The sequence below is a fragment of the Musca domestica genome, unplaced genomic scaffold (assembly GCF_030504385.1).
Source record: "Musca domestica strain aabys unplaced genomic scaffold, Musca_domestica.polishedcontigs.V.1.1 42, whole genome shotgun sequence".
Taxonomy (NCBI): domain Eukaryota; kingdom Metazoa; phylum Arthropoda; class Insecta; order Diptera; family Muscidae; genus Musca; species Musca domestica.
In genome coordinates this window covers 4,370,114-4,379,985 of record NW_026712329.1, presented here as the reverse complement: position 1 = coordinate 4,379,985, position 9,872 = coordinate 4,370,114, and the positions used below count along the sequence as shown (strand labels likewise).

Below are 9,872 nucleotides of genomic sequence, written 5' to 3'. Positions count from 1 at the left end.
TAAAAGATTAAGAACGGGACGCTCGATGTAACAAAAATGGAAACTGCCGAAAGAGTCGAAAGAGAAAGTTCGACTGTTTTTTTACTGAGGGCTTTCATATTCTTGCCGGTAAGCCATTTGAAAACATTTTATTTTGGAAACCGCAAAGCGAATTTTTTGAAAACAAATGTACTTGGGATGCATACAAGCAGAAGTTCCTGAGCACTTTAGACCCGATAGGATCGATAGTATCACTACACATTGGAAAAATACTCAAACGGATATTAAGGAAGTCCTTAGCTCTGCAACCGGGTGCCCCATAATGACATCAGTTGACCATTTTCATTAGAAGACGAAGGATCTTCCTGTACGGCTTTAGTTTGCCATCATTTTTATACCCTCCACCAAACTATGGAGGGTATATTAACATTGTCATTCCGTTGGTAACTCCTCGAAATACTCATGTCAGACCCAACAAAGTATATATATTCTTGATCAGCGTAAAATTCTAAGTCGATTTAGCGATGTCTGTCTGTCTGTCTGTCTGTTGTAATCACGCTATCTTTCGAATGAATTGAGATAGATGGCTAAAATTTTGCACACATGTTTATTTTTCCAGTAGGCAGGTTAAGTTCGTAAATGGGCCATGTAGGTCCACGTTTTCATATAGCCCCCATATAACGGTACCTCCCGATATTCGGTATTTTGATGATTTTCGCGTCATTATTCACCAGAGTTGTTTCAAATTACGTATTTGGAGTTCGCTATGAGAACTACAATCTGTGACAGAAAATTGTCTATATAGGTCCAGGTCTTCGTATAGGCCCCATATAAGGGTACCTCCCTATGTTCGGTATTTTGATGATTTTAGCGACATTATTCACCGGAATAGTTTCAAATTTGGTATTTGAAGTTCGAAATGGATACTACACCCTAAGGCAGAAAATTGTCTGTGCAGGTCCACGTCTTCGTATAGCCCCCATATAAGGGTACCTCCCTATGTTCGGTATTTTGATGATTTTAGCGACATTATTCACCGGAATTGTTTCAAATTTGGTATTTGAAGTTCGAAATGGATACTACACCCTAACACAGAAAAATGTCTGTGCAGGCCCACGTCTTCGTATAGCCCCCATATAACGGTACCTCCCTATATTTGGTATTTTGATGACTTTAGCGACATTATTTAACGGTATTTTTTTCAAATTTGATATTTGAAGTTCGAAATGAATACTACACCTTAAGACAGAAAATTGGTTGTGCAGGTCCCCGTCTTCCTATAGGCTCCATATAAGGGTACCTCCCAATATTCGGTATTTTGATGATTTTAGCGTCATTATTCGCCAGAGTTGTTGCAAATTACGTATTTGGAGTTCGCTATGAGAACTACAATCTGTGACAGAAAATTGTCTATATAGGTCCAGGTCTTCGTATAGGCCCCATATAACGGTACCTCCCTATTTTCGGTATTTTGACGATTTTAGGTACAATACCAATCGAAATTGTTTGAGATGTGGTATTTGAAGTTCGTATTGTATGCTACAGCCACGTCGTATAGACCCTATATTTGGTATTTTTAACATTTTAACAGAATTTTTTAAGAATTTTATTTTTTGAAAATTTCCAAATTCGTTCCAAATGGTGGAGGGTATTCAAAGTTCAGCCCGGCCGATCTTACTGCTTTTTAACTTGTCTAAATTCAAATTTTAATACTAACATAGGTTAAATAACTTAAATCTATCATTAGGAAACTACTACAATTAGGTTAGACACAGTCTAAAACAATATTTTCCGACATTCAATTTTGGGCCCCATTTAACTAAGTACTCATCATTAGAGCGCCTATTGACCGACCTAGCGAGAGAACCAACAAGTTAACAAGTAAAAATGCAGTAAGTTTAGCCGAATTTGGAAATATTCAAAAAGATAACATCGTACGACTACGATAACGTAGACCTACATTGACAATTCTCTTCCAAGTGGTAAAGTAGTCACGAAAAACCCCACAATTCACAATTGTGGGGGAGGCACCAGAATGAGTGTACCGATATATTCCATCTTCATACCAGGTCTTTAGTTATTAGAGTAGTATTTTTTGTGAAAATTTTGATCTTTTGTAGGGTAGCTTCCAGAATGAGTGGACGAAGTATTATTTTTTTTTAATTTTTTGCGATTAGTTGCTTATAAAATTGTTATATTTCGGAGGGAAGCACCTGATCTATTATATATTACTATATTACTATGTATGAATTTTCGATGCAATCGGACCCCTATTTCACATTTTACAAGGTTTAAAATTTAAAAGAAGGTACTTAATGAAGTGGACCGTTATTGTTTCTTTTTTGTACTAACAAGTTAGAAAGTATCGGTCGATTTTTCCGACAGATGTATACCCTCAGCTAATGTTCGATTATTTATTTATATTTTGACTTATGTTATGATTATTCAAATTGTTATTGTCCATGGAGTAGAGACAAGAAACCTAAAGTCGTTAAGGCGTGGTCTGTGGAGAGACCAAACTGACAATCTCGTTGAATACTCCTTTCTTCAACGGTTCTTCGAATCATCGCCCAAATAAAGAATTAAAAAAAACTTCGAAACGGTGATAGAAAAGAAATAGACTTGAAATTATCACACTTAGAGTGATTAGAGCCCCGCTTCTGTTTTCCTGAATATCCACACCAAAATGTAAACATATCTTCATGACTAAAATTCCGAATTCCAGATAATTCAAAATGAAAATAGTTTTATAATCAAGAAATTATGTCAAATCGGACGGTTCCATATATATGGGATCTTTGGACAAAATTGAATCCGGATCCATTGAAAAGTCTGTTTTAATATGTGTGAAAAACCATCAAAATTTTTCTTCAAATATACCTATTCCCCTTCAGAACAATATATAACAAACGTTTGTTCAAAAAATACGCTGGTACAAATATTATAGTCGAAACTTGGCAGTTAATATTTTTGTCAAACCTAGATCAAGTTCGAATAAAGGAAATATCGGCTCTTTCTGAAACGCCTAAATGTTAACAAGTTAAGAAGAGCGTTGTTTATACCCTCCACCGTGTGGAAAGTAACCCATGTAAAACAAGTAATGAAAAGTCAAAAGTCGGGCGGGGCCGACTATATGATACCCTACACCACTGTGCGTATTTAGTAGAGCACCAGTAAAAAAATAATTTATTTCAAGTAGATCATACCACCCATCAACATTTGGCTTTAGAGCATTTAAAGTTTGCTATAGAGTGCATGATATCAATTGGAGAAGGATCATATTAAAAATATATCGGAGCCGAGTTGCACAAAATGGAAACGTACGTCACGAAATTCACTACATTTTGGGCTGAAATTAGCCATTATTTGCACAATAAACCTGAAATCGGATTAAGAATATATATGGGAGCTTTATCCAAAATCGTTCTCGTAAAATTTGGCAAAGGTATTTCCGAGCTTTATAAGATATCTGGTACCAAATATCATTGTTTTCGAATGCATATTACGAATGTGAGGGACTTAAACACCAAATCGGATGAAACATATATGGGAGCTATAGCCATATCTGAGCCGATTTTGTCCAAATTTGATGTACTTGCTTCTAGACTTAACTCGTTGGATATGCCAAAATGCAGGACTTTTTGACAGATATTGGTCATTTTGTGCACAATTAACCCGAAATCGGTTGAAGATATATATTGAAGCTATATCCAAATCTGAACCGATAAATCTGAATCTGATAAAATTTGGCAGAGGTATTTCCGAGCTCTGTAAGATATCTGGCACCAAATATCATTGCAGGTTAAGTTCGTAAATGGGCCATGTAGGTCCACGTTTTCATATAGCCCCCATATAACGGTACCTCCCGATATTCGGTATTTTGATGATTTTCGCGTCATTATTCACCAGAGTTGTTTCAAATTACGTATTTGGAGTTCGCTATGAGAACTACAATCTGTGACAGAAAATTGTCTATATAGGTCCAGGTCTTCGTATAGGCCCCATATAAGGGTACCTCCCTATGTTCGGTATTTTGATGATTTTAGCGACATTATTCACCGGAATAGTTTCAAATTTGGTATTTGAAGTTCGAAATGGATACTACACCCTAAGGCAGAAAATTGTCTGTGCAGGTCCACGTCTTCGTATAGCCCCCATATAAGGGTACCTCCCTATGTTCGGTATTTTGATGATTTTAGCGACATTATTCACCGGAATTGTTTCAAATTTGGTATTTGAAGTTCGAAATGGATACTACACCCTAACACAGAAAAATGTCTGTGCAGGCCCACGTCTTCGTATAGCCCCCATATAACGGTACCTCCCTATATTTGGTATTTTGATGACTTTAGCGACATTATTTAACGGTATTTTTTTCAAATTTGATATTTGAAGTTCGAAATGAATACTACACCTTAAGACAGAAAATTGGTTGTGCAGGTCCCCGTCTTCCTATAGGCTCCATATAAGGGTACCTCCCAATATTCGGTATTTTGATGATTTTAGCGTCATTATTCGCCAGAGTTGTTGCAAATTACGTATTTGGAGTTCGCTATGAGAACTACAATCTGTGACAGAAAATTGTCTATATAGGTCCAGGTCTTCGTATAGGCCCCATATAACGGTACCTCCCTATTTTCGGTATTTTGACGATTTTAGGTACAATACCAATCGAAATTGTTTGAGATGTGGTATTTGAAGTTCGTATTGTATGCTACAGCCACGTCGTATAGACCCTATATTTGGTATTTTTAACATTTTAACAGAATTTTTTAAGAATTTTATTTTTTGAAAATTTCCAAATTCGTTCCAAATGGTGGAGGGTATTCAAAGTTCAGCCCGGCCGATCTTACTGCTTTTTAACTTGTCTAAATTCAAATTTTAATACTAACATAGGTTAAATAACTTAAATCTATCATTAGGAAACTACTACAATTAGGTTAGACACAGTCTAAAACAATATTTTCCGACATTCAATTTTGGGCCCCATTTAACTAAGTACTCATCATTAGAGCGCCTATTGACCGACCTAGCGAGAGAACCAACAAGTTAACAAGTAAAAATGCAGTAAGTTTAGCCGAATTTGGAAATATTCAAAAGATAACATCGTACGACTACGATATCGTAGACCTACATTGACAATTCTCTTCCAAGTGGTAAAGTAGTCACGAAAAACCCCACAATTCACAATTGTGGGGGAGGCACCAGAATGAGTGTACCGATATATTCCATCTTCATACCAGGTCTTTAGTTATTAGAGTAGTATTTTTTGTGAAAATTTTGATCTTTTGTAGGGTAGCTTCCAGAATGAGTGGACGAAGTATTATTTTTTTTTAATTTTTTGCGATTAGTTGCTTATAAAATTGTTATATTTCGGAGGGAAGCACCTGATCTATTATATATTACTATATTACTATGTATGAATTTTCGATGCAATCGGACCCCTATTTCACATTTTACAAGGTTTAAAATTTAAAAGAAGGTACTTAATGAAGTGGACCGTTATTGTTTCTTTTTTGTACTAACAAGTTAGAAAGTATCGGTCGATTTTTCCGACAGATGTATACCCTCAGCTAATGTTCGATTATTTATTTATATTTTGACTTATGTTATGATTATTCAAATTGTTATTGTCCATGGAGTAGAGACAAGAAACCTAAAGTCGTTAAGGCGTGGTCTGTGGAGAGACCAAACTGACAATCTCGTTGAATACTCCTTTCTTCAACGGTTCTTCGAATCATCGCCCAAATAAAGAATTAAAAAAAACTTCGAAACGGTGATAGAAAAGAAATAGACTTGAAATTATCACACTTAGAGTGATTAGAGCCCCGCTTCTGTTTTCCTGAATATCCACACCAAAATGTAAACATATCTTCATGACTAAAATTCCGAATTCCAGATAATTCAAAATGAAAATAGTTTTATAATCAAGAAATTATGTCAAATCGGACGGTTCCATATATATGGGATCTTTGGACAAAATTGAATCCGGTTCCATTGAAAAGTCTGTTTTAATATGTGTGAAAAACCATCAAAATTTTTCTTCAAATATACCTATTCCCCTTCAGAACAATATATAACAAACGTTTGTTCAAAAAATACGCTGGTACAAATATTATAGTCGAAACTTGGCAGTTAATATTTTTGTCAAACCTAGATCAAGTTCGAATAAAGGAAATATCGGCTCTTTCTGAAACGCCTAAATGTTAACAAGTTAAGAAGAGCGTTGTTTATACCCTCCACCGTGTGGAAAGTAACCCATGTAAAACAAGTAATGAAAAGTCAAAAGTCGGGCGGGGCCGACTATATGATACCCTACACCACTGTGCGTATTTAGTAGAGCACCAGTAAAAAAAATAATTTATTTCAAGTAGATCATACCACCCATCAACATTTGGCTTTAGAGCATTTAAAGTTTGCTATAGAGTGCATGATATCAATTGGAGAAGGATCATATTAAAAATATATCGGAGCCGAGTTGCACAAAATGGAAACGTACGTCACGAAATTCACTACATTTTGGGCTGAAATTAGCCATTATTTGCACAATAAACCTGAAATCGGATTAAGAATATATATGGGAGCTTTATCCAAAATCGTTCTCGTAAAATTTGGCAAAGGTATTTCCGAGCTTTATAAGATATCTGGTACCAAATATCATTGTTTTCGAATGCATATTACGAATGTGAGGGACTTAAACACCAAATCGGATGAAACATATATGGGAGCTATAGCCATATCTGAGCCGATTTTGTCCAAATTTGATGTACTTGCTTCTAGACTTAACTCGTTGGATATGCCAAAATGCAGGACTTTTTGACAGATATTGGTCATTTTGTGCACAATTAACCCGAAATCGGTTGAAGATATATATTGAAGCTATATCCAAATCTGAACCGATAAATCTGAATCTGATAAAATTTGGCAGAGGTATTTCCGAGCTCTGTAAGATATCTGGCACCAAATATCATTGTTGTCGAATACATATTACGAATTTGAGGGACTTAACAACAATTCATATGAAACATATATATGGAAGCTATAACTATATCTGAACAGATTTTAACAAAATTTAACGTACTTCCTTCTAGACCGAATTCGTTGAATATGTCAAAATTCAGGTCATTTGGACAGATATTAGCTATTTGGTGCACAATTAACCCTAATATCGATAGGATAAGGGCTACAGAAAAACGTTGACTTATATATAAATAGTTCATTATAAGCAGAAGAACCCCTTACGGAATACAAACACTGAATTTTAAACAATTCCATCAGAAAGTGTGGCTGAAATCGTCAAACTCCCGAAAATCTGGAAGTACCATTAAAATGGGGGCTATAGGAAAACGTGGAGCTATATTGACAGTGTTCTGCTACAGGATATAGAATTCAATATGAACTTTAAATATTGAATTTTAAGCTATTCCGCAAAAACGGCCTAAATTCATGAAAATATCGAATATGGGTAGGTACAATTTTATGAGACTATAAGAAAACGTGTTCCTACGCAATGTTCTGCCACAGTGGGTAGAATATATTATTAACTCTAAATACCAAATCTGTAACTATTTCGTTAGGTAGTGTGGCTGAAATCGTCAAAATGTGGATGTATATAGACAATATTATGCCACAGGAGTTAGATTCAAATAATAACTCAAAGAAGTTTGCGTTAACGTTCAAATGTTGATATATCGCAATATTTTTATCAGGCCGTAGTTATACAGCCCACATTTAGCACATGGTAATATTTTTATCAGATTAAGGTCACGTGAACCATGCAGGTTACTACTATTTCGATATACCGGACTAGCAAAAAATTAAATCTTCCATGTAAAATGTATAAAAAATTAGCAAAAAAATAACCTGCTTACGCTCCTGTTTTAGACCACGACTTTTTGTCGAGCCAGACCCTAAATATCGCTGCAATAACAAATACTTTTGCTTTTGTCTCACTTTGTTGCCCTCACTTATCAAGCAATTCATTTATAAACCCTTGTCTCTACGATTTTTTTTCGCTGAGGGTAAGTGTTTACTTTTATTGGGGCCAATGAAATGAACTCATTTTGTGGATTGTATTTCAAAGCAATAGCACACTAAGAGACACATAGTGAGAGTGAGAACTCAATTCCACTGAAATGAATTCTGGTGCTCTCGCCACAAACATACCAAAACACATTGCCATTTGAATCAAGTGACTTGATGGAGCTCACATGGATGCCTTCGAAATGTTGCTCTCTCTCATTTTGTAAAACTTTTTAAGGTGGTTGGGGGGAGAGTGAGATTGGTCGTTTTTTACAGAGATGGGGAAATGACACAAAACGGTCGTTAGCTCTTGGCCTCTTCGTATCATGTGTTCGTATTTTAAGTGTTTTGCACGAAGATACGTACGCTGTGTGGATGGGTCGTTGTGTGGTGTGGTTTGATAGTTTGGGGCTTGGTTTGGGGGGAGAACTACAATACTATTTATTGGTGGTGGTTTGCTCTCGAGTAGATTCGGTTTTGTTGGGCGGCATGGTGTGTGTGCGTGTGTGTTTGGTGTCTTGTGTGAGATGTTTGTTCGCCTTTGCGGTGTGCGTGAGTGAGAGAGCCAAATGGATGGGGGTATTTTATTGTTGTATTGAACCACTAAATCGAGTTGCTAGTAAACAGCAACGAATCAGTTGTCAGTTCGCATCCAACTTGTAAGCAGGTAGAGACCGTATAACACGTTTTAAGCTTAAAAGCCACGAGGTCGTTCGTTTTCTGTGTTTGAAAAGATAATTGTATGCCATTGGGTAGTGGTGCTGATCTTTAAAAGTAAATTCTTTTTTTGATAAACAAAAGAAAATACGACAGAAAGAATCCAATAAAACTAAATGTAAAGCGAAAGTGTGCGATGAAAACCGTGACAAAAGGCAAAATGTGAAATAAATTTATATTCTTTGGAAATGATAACATTTTAGAAATTAAAAAATCATCAACCTCTGAAAACATCATAAAAATTGTGTCTCTTGCCTCGCCTTGCCTCTTTCTCTCTCTCTAAGGAACATTAAGAAGTGTGTTTTTTTCAAATTCTTCATATACGACAAAATAAAATGCCGATGATCATGATGTTCAGGTTGATGGTGTAACATTGTCGTAGTGGTACGGTGAGGTGATATTTGCGCGCTCTTTCCAATTATCTGGCTATTTTGCCAAGAAAAATATGCCCTGAACCGGAGAAAAAGAAGAAGGGAGTTGGAGATTGTAGTGTTGTGTGTCAGTGATCGATCGTTCGTTCGTTGGTTTGCCCTTTGTTATTGTCGTTGTTGTGGATCATACGTCGTATGAGTGTGTTGGTTTGGCGAGTACGCGAATCGTAAGCAAAAAAATAAAAGGCTGACTGGTTGACCATACGCGACGAATGATATTCGAAAATGAAAACATAAAAAACCGAAACGCAAAAGAAAATGAATAAGGAAAGAATTGAAAAAAGTAAAAAAAAAATAAATAAAATAATACCCACACACTCACACACCAACAAGAATATTCATATCAAATGTTCAACAGAGTGTTTGCTCGAAATAAAATCGAAAAAATAAACGCAAAAATTTTATTTTTTTTCGCTCTCGTATCGTTTTGTGTGTTACGCCAAAGAATAAACGATAACAATAAAAATAATAATAATGATGATGGGGGAGTAAGAAATTGAAATAAAAAACACACATTTGAAATCCCAAATAACGAACTCGAAATCAAATAATTACTTTTAAACAAACAAAAATTTAATTGTGTTTTCTTGTTATTTTCCATTCTATTTTGTTACGTGATTGTACCAACTTTGCGTTTTATTATTTTCGTTTTCATTCGTTCTTCGTTGATCATTCGTTCGTATTTGTTCTTTGATTCGTGTTCATAGATCTGCTGTGGTGTGG

General features: G+C 35.6%; 1 protein-coding gene across 4 annotated transcripts in view; it reads left to right on the top strand.

Moving 5' to 3' along the window:
* Positions 1–8,652: 8,652 nt before the first annotated feature.
* Positions 8,653–9,872, top strand: part of LOC101893612 (forkhead box protein O) — a 131,098-nt gene continuing 129,878 nt past the window's right edge. The window contains exon 1 of one of the 4 annotated variants that reach the window (XM_059127169.1): positions 8,653–8,668. The gene's annotated coding sequence lies outside the window, so the exon portion shown is untranslated. Of the gene's footprint in view, positions 8,776–9,872 lie in introns of all 4 variants that reach the window. The other 3 variants (XM_059127172.1, XM_059127168.1, XM_059127171.1) reach the window with 3 other exon arrangements.